Genomic DNA, 14,558 nt, shown 5'->3' on the forward strand with positions numbered 1-14,558 from the left:
CCCTACCCCCCACTGACTTCAAAGACTAAACCGAATCTGCTGCCCCTCCCACCATTGCCGCCCCCACTGCCTCCTGAAGAATCATTTCCTGCCCTGCCACCCCCACCGCTCTCCCTCCCTCTGCCCCCTGCTGTCTTGTCTGAGAGAGAAGGTCACACTCTGTGAAGGAGTCTCTTAAAGACTGATTTCCCCCACCCCTACCTTCTGCCACCCTTCCCACAGAGCGGCCCTGGTGGAAACAATGATCCTTTGGGCAGGTCCTCTGAGCCCCTGAGAGGCCCCGACAGTTCCTGTTGGTTCTGGGGAGCCTGGCCTTCGTTCCTGGCCCTCGGCGAGATGCTGGCTGGGTGGCCTTGGACAGGTTCTTTTCCGACCCTAGCAGCCAGTCCTTTTTCTCATCTGTCAATTAAGGGTGGCAATGCCTATCTCGGAGGTGGGGGCGGGGTGGGGGGAACAACTGAGATAAGGAAAGTGAAGCAGCGTGCTCAGTGCTTGGCACCGAGGATGGGGAAAGGAGCCACATGTTAAACCTGACAAGCTCAAGGAAGGCCTGCATGGCGCCGAGTTCTGCTGGGGGAGGGCACGACACCACTCAGACGGCACCTGGCCCAACTCACGCTGGGGTGACTCAACCGAGGCCACCTGGCAATCCAGATCCCATCTCTGACAAACTGCCATTCTCCACAGCTGCTGCTCCCACTTCCTCCCGGTCCCTCTCCACAGCCTCCAATTTCTCTGCAAAGATGAGGCCACAACAGAGGAACAGCTCAGCGCGCCTTCTCGGTCGGGCAGAATACACCCTCAGCTTCATCCTCTGGTCTCTGAGAAAAGTGGGGTCTAAGATGTGCTAAAAATCTTGCCACTTGCAACAACATGGATAAAATGTGGAGCGTTTTAATAAGTCAGACACAAAAATAAATACCATATGCTCTCCCTTATCTGTGAAATCCAAACAAAAACAACACACACACACACACACACACAGAACAAACTGGTGGTTGCCAGAGGCAGGGGTGGAGGGAAATGGGTGAATGTGGCCAAAAGATACAAACTCCCAGTTATAAAATAAGTCATGGGAATGTCATGTACAGCGCGGTGACTATAGTTAACAATACTGTACTGCATATTTGAAAGTTGCCAGGGGAATAGATCTTAAAAGCTCTGTGGACGAAAAGGGGCCACAAGCTAACCTGACAAGCTCAGGGAAGGCCTGTGTGGAGGACTTGCAAATTCAGAGACCTAAAGTAACCACAAAGGATGGTCTGAAATTAAAACTTTTTAACCAAAAGCAGTTGATGGTGGGTAGTGATGTCCTAGGCCAGCATTTCCCCTGACAAAGGTCGATCTTTACCCTCACTGAGCCTGTCCATTGTCTTTTTGCATCTTTAATAACATATCATTAGAATGTCAAAGTAATTTCCTTTCTCCAGACCCCTCAAAGCACAGGCACCGCTCACTGTTATTGAGTTAATTGTTAACTATCCCATAGCCACCTAAGTAAAAGAAGCATGTGTCTATCATTTCACTTTTTATCCAATCCCAGAGGTCCCCCTCCCCGACTTGCTTTCTCCCGCCTCCCTAATCTATCACCAGTGGATTTCATGTAACCCACTTACGTCTCCTCTTTGTATTGTAATGTATAAAGCAAGGTGCAAAACTGCCATTCTCTAAAGCATTATCTCAGAGATAATGCTTCCTGGAGTTGTCGACACTGGCTCAAATAAACTCACAAAAATTCTTCACAGACTTGAATGTTTCTCCCATTGACAGTTCATATCGAAAGATAAAAAAAAAAATGTGACCATGTGTGGTGATGAATGGTAACTAGACTCATTGTGGTGATCATTTCTCAAAACATATAAATACTGAAGCATTCTAGGGCCAACGTATCTTGCTGTGGCCCCAACAGGTTCTCAAAGCTCCCACCCGAATGTGTGGTCATGCTGACCAAAAGGACATTGGCATCAGCTTGGCACTCCCTTCCCTTGTTCAATATTAGGTTTTGATTTGCCCCTTGACATTGTTTCCAAAGATCAAGAAATGTCAACAATATTTTAAAGGACTAGCAAGGGACTCTTGTTAAGGAAGCCATGTTTCCTGGCAGCACACTGTTCTACTAAAGGGAAAACCCCTGGGCTCTGTTTTGATGTCATTTGTTTATTGGGCTGAATTGGCTTTTTCCTTTTTTATAGACATACATCCTTCCCTCTCGTGTTACTAAATTTCTATTTTTGAGAAGTTGAGCCTCAACGTGTAAAAACATAAGCCTTCATTCATAAAGTAGATGTTGTAAGCTTGGCAGTGATTGTGAAAGTGATGTAACTTTTACCGTTCTTCATCTAACATCCTTATTTAAAATTTTTTATTTTTATTTTTAGAGAGAGAGGAAGGGAGAGAGCGAGAGAAGCATCAATTTGTTGTTCCACTTATTTATGCATTCATTGGTTAATTCTTGTATGTGCCCTGACTGGGGATCAAACCTGCAACCTTGGTATATCAAGACAACGCTCTGACCAACTGAGCTATCTGGCTAGGGTATCATCTTAACCATTTGTAAGTGTATGCTTCCATGACATTAGCACATTCACAGTTGTGTAACCACAACTACCACTACTTGAGTAATGCTGCTATGAACATTTGTGTACAAATTTTTGTGGGAACATACAATTTTTATTCTCCTGGTAGATTTGTATACATCTTTCTAGAGTTTTTCGATGCAAATATAAATATATATCTATTGAGTGGCCAGATTATTATGACCACCTGACGTTTGTAGGCAAATTAGCTATAATTTCGCACTGAAGTTGCTAGAGGGCCAGACCATTATAAATAGGGAAGCAGGTTGTTTACCACGACAGTAGAAGTGATTTTTTTTCTGAAGATATGGGTAAACAATGCGATTTAACAGCCTTTGAACGTGGGAGATATATATATATTGAGTGGCAAGATTATTATGACCACCTGACGTTTGTAGGCAAATTAGCCGTACACTGCATCGTATGGGATATGGAAGCCGAAGGCCTGTTCGAACACCTTTGCTGTCTGCAGTTACCAAGATAAAATGTCTCCAACTCACACAGGAACACAAAGATTGGACAGTCGAGCATTGGAAAAAAGTCATGTGGTCCGATGAATCACGTTTCCAGTTGCATCATGCAGATGGCAGAGTGAGAATTTGTCGGAAACAGCATGAAAGCATGCACCCCACATGCATGAGTACAACCCTTCAAGCTGGTGGGGGCAGTGTTATGGTTTGGGGCATGTTTTCCTGGCATGATTTGGACCCTTTAATTCATGTGGAACAATGTCTGAATAGCACAACATACCTAAGTATCATTGCTGATCAAGTTCATCCTATCATGTTGATGGCGTATCCCAATGGAGATGGCTTCTTCCAACAAGACAATGCTCCATGCCATGGTGCTCGTATAGTGCAGGAGTGGTTTTAAGAACATGAGAGAGACTTTACCTTGCTTAGGTGGCCCCCACAATCACCAGATCTCAATCCAATTAAGCATTTGTGGGACGAAGTTAAAAGAGCCATCAGGTAGCTGGTTCCACAACCATCAAATCTCACAGAACTGGACAGTGCTATTCATCAGGCATGGTGTCAGATTCCTCTCATCACCTTTCAACATCTGTGGAGTCAATGCCAAGAAGAATCGCCGCAGTATTGAAGGCAAAAGGTGGACCAACGAAGTACTGATGGGGTGGTCATAATAATCTGACCACTCAGTATATATATCGTACCTAATAATAGACAAACATGTAAATTAACCATCCCTCTGCTACACTCACCAGCCAATCAGGAGAGTATGCAAATTAACCCAAAAAGATGACGGTTAATTTGCATATGTAGGGGAGAAGCAGCAGAGCGAAGACTGAAGGCTCCTGAAGGCTCCGTCCGGAGCCACGAAGACTGAAGGCTCCGGCCAGAGCAAAGGCCTGGGTCCCGGGTGCTGGAGGAAAACCGGTGCCGGCAGCCAGGGGAAGGGAAGGCCTATTGCATGAATCTCTTCATGCAATGGGCCTCTAAATACATATATATCCCTCGTTCAAAAGCTGTTAAATCGCGTTGTTTACCCATATCTTCAGAAAAAAATCACTTCTACTGTCGTGGTAAACAACCTGCTTCCCTATTTATAATGGTCTGGCCCTCTAGCAACTTCAGCACGAAATTATAGCTAATTTGCCTACAAATGTCAGGTGGTCATAATAATCTGGCCACTCAGTGTATACTCTTATTTCTCCACCCTGTTTGCACAAAAGGAAATATATTATACACATCAGTCTGCACCCTCCTTTTATTTATATATATATATATATATCTTGGGGAGATTCCGGATAAGCAAGGGGAAGAGGCGAGAATGATCTGTGTGGTAATAGATTAGATTTGGAGATATTGATATGAATTCATGTGTAGCTTAATGGTTACATAAAATATAGTTATAGATATATGCATATACAAGGTTAGTATACACGCATGCATTTCCTTAGACCTCCCCAAAACAACAACACCCTTGTAGCAACAAGCATACCTAGTGTGCAGCACTTGGTTTTTAATACCGTTACCCAATAATTATAACAAAAGCCCCTTGGAGAAATGTCTGATTCTAGGGGCAGGAAAAATATAAGATGAGCCTGGGGCGTGCTGCATGCCAGAAAGTAGGGAAATGCTTAAAAAATAGCAAAACTAAAATGCAATGATGGGAGTATGTCCAAGCTTGAGCATAATTCTCCACCTCTTTTTTTTTTACAGTTTTTAAACTTTTTTATTATTAGATTTTCAGGTTATGAGATTTTATTTTTGTATACAACAAATATAAAATTATTCTGTCAAATGTCTTTAAAAGTTTCTAAATACTCTCAATTCTGCCCCAGACTGTGGCCCACATATTGAGTCACTACGTTCAGTCAATACTGGCCTGAACTTTATCTAGTTTTGAATTCTGAACCTTACAACCCAATCATTTTACCCCCTTTTCAAAAACTTGCAAAAGTCTTTGGCCTGACTTTCAAAAACTTGCAAAAGTCTTTGGCCTGACTTTCAAAACCTGCACAAGTGTCCCCAACGTACTTGTATCAAATAGTATTGAGATGTAGTTTATATACAACCAGCTACATACGTGTAAGGTGCATCAGAAAAACTAGGCCATATAAAACCTAGATTTATCGTCAAAATATACCCATGCAATGACCACTTACCACTACCTTCAGAGCCAACACTGCAGCCAAGCTACTGTCATCTTTCCCCTGAACCATCCACGGGCTGTCTAACTGCTTTGCCTGGTGTCCTGTCTTCCTTCTTCTGCAGGCAGAACAAGCCTTTCAAAATCTAAGTCCCATCCTCTCGCACACCCTCCAACGAGTTTGCCTCTCACCGAGGCTGGAAGCCCAAGGTCTTACCCTGTCCTGGCAGGCCCCACGTGATCCGGCTCCTCCCCTGTGACTTCACCATCGGCGTCTTCCCTCTCACTCAGATCTAGTCGTCCCTCAAACTTCCCACACACTCTCCTGGCTTTCTGCTTGCTCTTCCTCAGATTTCCATGCTGCTTACTCTCATTTCTTATGGTCTCAGCTCTCCTATTGGGCCTTTTCTCACCATCCATCTCTTTTTTTATTTTTAGGATTTTTTATTGATGTTAAAGAAGAGAGGAAGGGGGAGAAAGTGAACCATCGATGTGAGAAACTTTGATCAGCTGCCTCCTGCACGTCCCCTACTGGGGATGGAGCCTGCAACCGGGGCATGTGCGCCGGCAGGGAATGGAACCTATAAACTTTTAGGACATGAGTCAAGGCCCAACCAACTGAGCCACACTGGCCAGGGAGCTCACTACCAACCGTCCTAACATAGTAACACCATCACGCTTTATCCCTTATCCTTCTTGATATAGTATTTCGAACAAGCTCAAAAAAGGTCTGGAGGCTTTGACTAGAAATAAATGATAGATATTCAAGGGTCATAGGGTTTGCAAACCTAAAACTTAGTAGGCAAAAACCCAGAAGTGGTCCTAAAAAGAAAGAAAAGTTAAGAGTCCTTCTAGTAACAAACTATAAAACTGGCCCTTGAATGTACAGTCTGAAGAGTCCTTATAGCAAAAAGTGCCTTCTTGAATTCTCTGCCCCTGAGTGTGGGATACGCACAGTGACCTCCTTCCAAAGAGGACAATATGGAAAGTGGGGGGAACAAGCGACTTTATGGTGGAGAAACACGACAAACACCACTTCAGGCAGGTGATCCAGATCAACCTAAGAGCCCTGGCCAGGTAGCTCAGTTGGTTAGAGTGTCATCCCCATAAGCCAAGGCCTCGGGTTCGACCCCTGGTCAGGGCACTTACAAGAATCAACCAATGAATGCACAAATAAGTAGAACAACAAATCTCTCTCTCTCTCACTCATCATTCAATAAAAAATCTTTAAAAAGAAATCAACATCAATAGTGATGAGTCATCATTCAATAAAAAATCTTTAAAAAGAAATCAACATCAATAGTGATGAGTCATGTCGACAGAATGTGCCCTTGACGTGATGTGGGGAGTATGGCATTTACCTCTATGGTTTCCTTCTCCAAAACCCCAGTCTAATTATGAGGGAAAACATGAGACAGATTTCACTTGAAAAACATTTTACAAAACACCTGGTCAGTACTCAAAACTGACAAGATCCACCAAAAACAAGGAAAGTCCAAGAACAGTCCCAGCCCAGAGGAGTCTGAGGAGATGGAGGCTAAGTGTGGTGTGTTGTCCTGGAGGAAGCCCTGGGCCAGAAAAGGGGCGTTACGGGAAAATGAAGGGGATCTGAATGACATATGGACTTTAGTTCACACTAATGGATCAATATTGGTTCCTTAACTGTAACAAATATACTTTACTAAGGCATGGTGCTGATTACAGGGAAAATTGGGTATGGGGTATACAGAAATTCTCTGTACTATCGTCACAATTTTTCTGTAAATCTAAAACTATTCTAAAATAAAAGTAATTAAAATATATATCTTGAAGATATTTTTCTACTAGTATATAGCGAGCTTCCTTATGATTTTTATAGCTGTAGAGTTTTCCACTGTAGTGAAGTTTCATCATTTATTTATTATTTATTGAGGGTTCTTTTTTTTAAAATATATGTTTATTAATTTCAGAGAGGAAGGGAGAGGGAGAGATGGAAACATCAATGATGACAGGGAATCACCGATCGGCTGCCTTCTGCATGCTCCCCACTGGGGATGGAGCCTGAAATCTGGGCATGTGCCCTTGATCAGAATCGAACCGGGACCCTTCAGTCCGCAGGCCGACACTCTATCCACTGGTCAAAACCAGCTAGGGTTATTGAGGGTTCTTTTAAGTTTTTTCACTACTATAAACAATACTATAATGAATAAGACTATGCATGTGTCATTTTATACAGGACAAATATTTCCATAGGATACATTTCTAAAAGTAGGATATTAAGCTAAAGAGTATACACATAAGTAATTCAGATAAATGTTAAATTTCCCTCCATAAAGGTGGCACCAATTTATTCTCCCCCCGGCAATATCAGAGAGTACAGATTTCCCCACAGTCTCATCAATAGGGTGTGTGGTCAAACTTTTGGATATTTCTAGTCTGAGAGAAGGAAAATGCTTTCTCGGTGTCCATATAGTTTGCATTTCTCTTATTGCAAGTGAAATTGAGCAAATATTCATTTTTAATATGTTTTTATTGATTTCAGAGAGGAAGAGAGAGGGAGAGAGAGAGAGAAACATCAATGATGAGAGAGAATCACCCATCAGCTGCCTCCTGCACACCCCCTACTGGGGATCGAGCCCACAACCCAGGCATGTGCCCTTGACTGGAATCAAACCCGGGACCCTTTGGTCCACAAGCCGACACCCTATCCACTGAGCCAAATTGGCTAGGGCCAAATATTCATGTTTTGCTTACATTTCATTTCCTGTGAACTCTATATTCATAGCCCATTTCTACACAGGCCTTGTGTGTTTTATCCTATAAAATTCTAGGAGCTGTTTATACTTCTTTTTTTTTTTAAGCTGTGTATACTTTAAGAAAATTTGACCTTTGCATTGAAGCTGCAAATATTTTTGTTTGTCATTTGTCCTTCCACTAGGTTTTCGATGCCTGCCACGTGGACTCTGCCCCTTCCCTCCAGAGAACTGCCCTCTCCAGGCCTCCTGACCCCTCTTAAAGCCACACCCCGAAGCCCTGCTAGTTCCCCACTCTTCCTGGGGACTCCTCTTGTGTGTAAATAACATTTATTATGACCTCGTCTGATTTTAGGGGTCACACATTCTAATTAGAATGTGGGGGGGGGGGACAGAAAAGCACACACAAAAAAAGAAAAAAAACAAGCCTCACCCTTTTACTCCACCTCCCAGGACAACCACTTCTTGTTTATCCGTGGTTACGTGTGTTTATGTGTATGTGTGTTTTTTTAAAAATAAATTTCTTACTTGTACCCAGTCCCTTTGGAAGTCAAGTCTGTAACTCCACGTTCCCAGCTCTTGGATGGCTCTGTGCTGCTTCTGCCTCCACCAGGAGGTCAACTCACAGTGCTGCTGCGAGCAGGAAGCTTTCCCGTCTGCCCATCCCCCAGCAGCCTCAGCGTCCCTCCTGGACCCTGTCCTCATTTCTCCTGCCACTCCTCCCCCAGCCCCTTTTAAGCCCACACTTCTGCCCGAGACGTCAGACTCAATGTCTCAAGTCTTCAGAGCCATGTTGTTGGAAACCTGGGTTCATCATCTCCCCCCTGCACCCCCGCCCCCATGATCCTGGTTTCCTGCCTTTAGTGACACCAGCCAGGAAGAATGTCCAAGGCTCGCCCAGCATTGTTTTTGGCCGGTGCCTACATGCACCACACAGTTCCTGAATTCATTCCCGTTTTTATTCATGCTCTTCCTCATCTGGACTCTGCCCCCCATTCTACAGCAGGTCTCCCCACAGCTGTGTGTCACACAGTCGTCTAGCCTCTGCCCCAGCACATCCTCTTCCTCGGAGTCCTCCTGCCTTCCTGGCCACTCCTCCCTCAGACCTCAGCTTAAGCTCTGCCCTCCAGGAGGCCTTCTCTGACACGTGCACAGACACAGCCCCCGGGCCCCATGCCGGCTGGGCACCCGGGGACTCCCCTGGTACCAGGCCCTCTCCCTGGCAGAGCACGTATCTCTGTATTGTCTTTGCCTGTTTGCTCCTAGCTCCCCTACTGACCGTATACCGGCGCTGGGCTTTCTCATTGACGCACATATGAACATTAATTTTGTTGACTGAGGAAATGAATGGCTCTCCCAGCTGATGTAAACGCTCCCCACACTCTGAACCTTTAAAGCTCTCCAACGAGAATACCTCCCCCAGGGCCAAAGTGTCCCTGCTGGAAATGGAACCCTCTTGGGTCCAATATGCAAACTCCTCTACCTCAGCGGTCTTCCTTCCACCCTCTCCGACTGTCACCCAGGTCCTCTCTGAACCTCAGTGTTTTCATCTGTCTAGAGACGAGAACACTCAGGGGGCAGTTATAAGGACCAAATGAGTCATATACTTTGTAAGTGTCAGTGGGATAAATGAAGTAGTATTTGGTCTGAGAGCTGCCCTCTTCAATTGATTGATTGATGATCAATTGATTGGGTTGTGTGACCTCTCCCCGCATGATTCTAACTCCAATGGTAATTTTGTAGGTGGATTTTTGTGTAGACGACCATTTATTTATCCCAAGAATGAAGCTATGTTCAAAATGTAGCTCTTTAGAAAGAACCATGCCCACATTTTCTGCTATTCAACACTTACATTGTGAGATTCAAAGAGGATGCTCATCAGTTGAACTAAACAGAGAAGTTTAACAGCATCTGTTTTGTTATAAATTGACAGGGACTTATGGCCAGTGGTCTTGATGGATGTGTGTTCCCCAAACCCACCAGATCCTCCAAACACTCTTAGGATGAGGTGTCCAGTCCCTTCCCTCTCATTTTCCTCACAAGAGAGAGCGGGGGTGAGGGGAAGGGGACGAGGACAGCCTGGGTGGGGTCTCCACTTGGGTTCACAAAGGGCAGGAGAAGAGAGATAAGTGGAGGTTTGAAGGGCACCTCCTGGTCTGTGGCTCAGGGAGCAGCCTGTGATCCCCTGTGGCAAAGTCATCTTCACATAAGTAGAGTCCCCTGCCCTCCCATCTTTGTCTGTCCTGTTCCCAGTCCCCTGACGCCAGCCTTATCCTGGCACAAAGCACCAACTCTGCCTATGGGGTGGGAGAAGGGAGGGTGGGCAGAAGGAGGCTAGCTCTGGACACCCAAGGAGAGACTGAGGATAGAAAGGAGGGTGTTCCCCAAGAGATAACTAGAAGCAAGAAGCCTGCCTCCCAGCACCACACTCCCTACCTGCCAGACCACACTGCCTTTACTGCTGGGGGTCAGACACTTGTGGGAGGCAGGAAGGGAAAGATGACAGAGAGTTAGGAAAGTCCAGAGGAAAAGGGTAAGAGGTCAGGGAGACCAACACATATTCAACTATTAAAGAATGATGTGCAGAATAATAATAAAATACAAAGAAAGGCAGGAAATAATATAACAATACTGCCATGTATTCACCGCCAAGATTAAACAGTGTTAATATTTTGCCGTATTTCCTTTAGCTTTCTTCATTTTCTTTAACGGGGTAATACATTACAGACACAGCTATAATTCCCTCCCCCACTGGTGAACCATCATTTCCTCTGTGTTTCTCCCTTACAGGAAGCCATTCTCTGAAGTCACATCTGTGTTTCTTCTTTCACTACGTGGGTAGGCATCCACAGGTATATGTACTATTGTGCATGTGTTTTACATTTGTACATAAAGAGTATCATTTGGCTCATATTCTTTTGCCACTTAATTATGTTACTCAACATCATGACTTTTTAAAAAAGATGTTTTTATTGATTTGAGAGAGAGGAAGGGAGAGAGAGAGAAACATCAATGACTGAGAACCCTGGATTAGCTGCCTCCTGCACACCCCCTACTAGGGATTGAACCTGCAACTCGGACATGTGCCCTCACCGGGAATCAAACCTGTGACCTCTTGGTTCCTGGGTCAACACTCAACCCCTGAGCTGCTGAGCCACACCAGCCGGGCAACAGTAGTTCTTTCTAGACATTGTACATACCTCCCCATACGTTAGTGTGGATGACTAACTTTGCACTGTTATGGGCCACTCCTGTATCCTCCTTAAGAGGTAACCTGTTCATATGCTTCATTAACTTTGGGGTGTTTTTGTTGTCCTTATTGATTATAAAAATACGTTGTTTATGATTGGTACTATATCTTTTTCAGTTATACGGATTGCAAACATCTACTCCCAGTCTGTGAGGGACTCTTTTTCCATTTGTAGTATCTTGTCAATTGAAAGTTTTTGAGGAATTATTGAAGGTGAGCGATTGATACATGGGGGCTCGTTATACCATTATCTTTATTTTTGTGTAATTTTGAAAATTACCATAACAAAAAGTTGTAAAAATTTATAAAATGAATAATTCTCTACTATCCCACATTCCTAAAGTTCGGCTCCTATATTTCATAGTTTTTCTTTCCAAACTCGGATCTGTAATGCCGCTGGAATTTATTCCTGTAGTTGGCCTGTCGGAGGATCGTATCTTCCCCTCGTGGATGGCCAGCTGTCCCAGCCCCATGTCTCATCCCGGGTGTTCTTCCTCCTCTAACCAGAAATTCCACCCGTGCCCCATATGTCCTTGCATTTGTTTCTAAACTCTATTTTATTCCTTCGTCACTATGTCTATTCTTGCCACACTGCTTTCATTGCCTTATGACCAGACTCACCAGATGGATGTCTGTAGAGCCAGATTCCTGTCCCTCTTCTTTTTCTTCTTCAGACCGACTGAGCCCGTCTTGGTCCTTCTTTTCCTTCCATATAAATTCTGTGGTCAGTTTACCCAATTCCAGAAAGGAAGAAAACCAACTGCTGGGTTCTTAATTGGAATCTCATTGGATTTCCAGATTAATTTGAGGGGAAAACGAACATCTTTATACCATGATGCTTTCCTGGCCATTACTTGGGCACATCCGTCCAACATTTAGGTCTTCTTTTCTGTAAACATTTTGTTTGTTTTCTCCATGGTCTTGCTCAACCTTTGTTAGGTTTATTCTTAGGGCCTGTGGGTTTTGCTGCTCTCCCTCCCCCCATCAAATATGCCAGGCATGTCCTTCCTTACTGCCACTCCAGCCCCTCGGCCCGTGCCCCTCCCTCCCACTGTCCAGGGAGCAGCTGTCTCACTCCCACAGCTGACCGTCCCTGAGCGGCCTTGCCAGAAGGGTTGGGCACACACTCCCACCTTGTGTCGTGTCAGCTGAGTGTGGGGAGAGGGACAGTTGTTTCATGGGGACAATGGACCGCATTCTATACAGCTCCCTCTCTGGCCACAGCAACTGTTTCTATGCATAGGGTCAGCCCACCTGTCAGCTCTGTGACGCTTTCAGGCAACATCTAAGTCCCTGACCCACTTTCTCTGTCTTACCAGATATCTGATGCTTGTCGTACTGCCCAGTTGCCTGTTCATGGGCCTATCGTGGGGTAGGCAGTTAGATAGACGTGAGCAGAGCAAGGACGATGGGCCAGGTCACCAAGGTGGAAAGCCCCAGGTGCCTAGCAAAGGACAATTTTAGGGTGGGACCTCACCCCCAACTCTCCCCCCCTGGCATATCGATGGTCATGTGGTTTGGACCCCCTCACCTTTTTTCCTCAGGGATAACATTTAGGCCTCAGTTGTATTTCAGCTCCAGGCCCAGAAAAGCAGCAAAACCAGACAAGCATGCCACAACGAAGGCTGACCTCAGGACCTGCTGCACTGAATAATGACCCCCTTCCTGCATTAACCAATCGATCGGTAGTGACCTAGACCAGCGGTCACTGACCGGTGGTCCGACCACTGGTGGTCCGTGAGGTCCGAAAGGTTGGCGACTGCTGACCTAGCCGCTGAAAGGACACAGCTGGAAAGCAGCTGAATATTCTGTTGAGATCTTCCCTTGGAACGTCCTCCTTAAAACCCTTAGGAGAGAGGACCCAGTGAGCTGTCCTTCCCTGGAGTGGGCCAGAGCCTTTCCTCCCTCCCATCCCCTCTCCACCCCCTGCCCCAATGAACGTTACCTTCCTCACTCCCACGCTCTTAGGGTCCTTCCTTTGCCTCTCTCCGTATTTTGTTTCCTCAGCCCATTTTGTCTGCAAATTAATCCTTCTACCTCTGTGATTTTCAAAATAAATGTTCTCTTGTAGCTTGAGTCTTGGCTCTGAATTCTTTCCTAGCCAGCACTCAAGTACTGACGTTGCTGAACCCAGGTCAGGTCTGACCCCGCGGGCCTAACACCTGGTGCTGGTCCCACCACCCACACCAGGTAGAGGAGCAGTGGTCATGGGTAAGGGACCATCCCTCCCGCAAGCATAACCTCTTACCTCGAGGAGCTGGAGTTCACACAGTGTTCCCGCAGCTGTCACCACATCTGGGCCTCATATCCTCCCAACAGCCCCACTCAGGTAGATGGTTTCAGAACTACTGTCACAGGCGGGGAAGCGCTGTCGCAGCGGCAGGGCTGACCTCCCATTCCGGCTGGTATTCTGCTCTTCTCCCCGACCCTTCATACCTGACCGGCTCCACACCTCCTCCTGGGCACCTGTGCTTCTCAGCACTCCCTGCCTCCGTGGAGCCTCCCCGCACTTTCCCAGAACTCCTTCTTTGGGGCTCAGCGCTGCCCTCAACCTCCCACAACCAGAAAGGGCTCCAAGCCAGTGAGGATACCCTGGAGGGGACAACAGGATGTGAAACACGGCAGAGCCAGGGGCCAGGCCTCGAGGGGACCCAAGCCTCCGCTAATCCTTCAAGCATTAGCTGAGCCCAGTGTCCACTCTCCGTGGCTCCTCAGGAGGTCAGGATGCCGCCTGGAGGCCTTCAAGGAGCAGCCCCTGGGCTGGCCTCAGACAGAGAATATACTGGGAGGGAAACCCCAAAAGGATGGAAGGAAGGAAACGCTTGTTTATTGGACACCTTCTGGGAGCCACTCTCTGGACCTGCTGTTCTCCCATCCTTGGTGCTGTCCGAGGCAGGTATTATGATCTTTCCCTTTTAGGGAAGAGGGCCTCGCACAGCACAGCCCCAGAGGGTCGTTCCCACATTGGGTTGTGCGGTGTACAGTCTGCTCAGGCAGCCAGAGCAGCCCTGAGACAGGGTCCCAAGCCAGCAGGCGAGTCCAGGTCTGAGTGAAAGGCCCATAAGCGCCCTCAGCCTCCCAGTGCAGGCGGTAGCAGAGGCGGTGGCCAGCTTGTAGGGTGGTTCGGACCCTGAGATGGGGACCAGCAGGAAGGGGCTAAGAGCGGGAGGCCCAGTACTCCCAGGTCTTGAAAGAACCCATTAGCTCTATCACAACTCTCACCACTCCATCCCGGGTTTCCCCATCGCTGGTCTGTCTCTCTGCTGACTCTGGGTGTGTCTGTGCTGGGCCCTTGGCACCTTGTGCAGCCTGGCACACAGTAGGCACTCGGTGCTTCTTGTTGACATGAATGGCCCATCACTGATGTCTATGTATGGGGGGGGGGGG

This window comes from Myotis lucifugus, unplaced genomic scaffold (genome assembly GCF_000147115.1).
Source record: "Myotis lucifugus unplaced genomic scaffold, Myoluc2.0 scaffold_241, whole genome shotgun sequence".
Classification (NCBI taxonomy): domain Eukaryota; kingdom Metazoa; phylum Chordata; class Mammalia; order Chiroptera; family Vespertilionidae; genus Myotis; species Myotis lucifugus.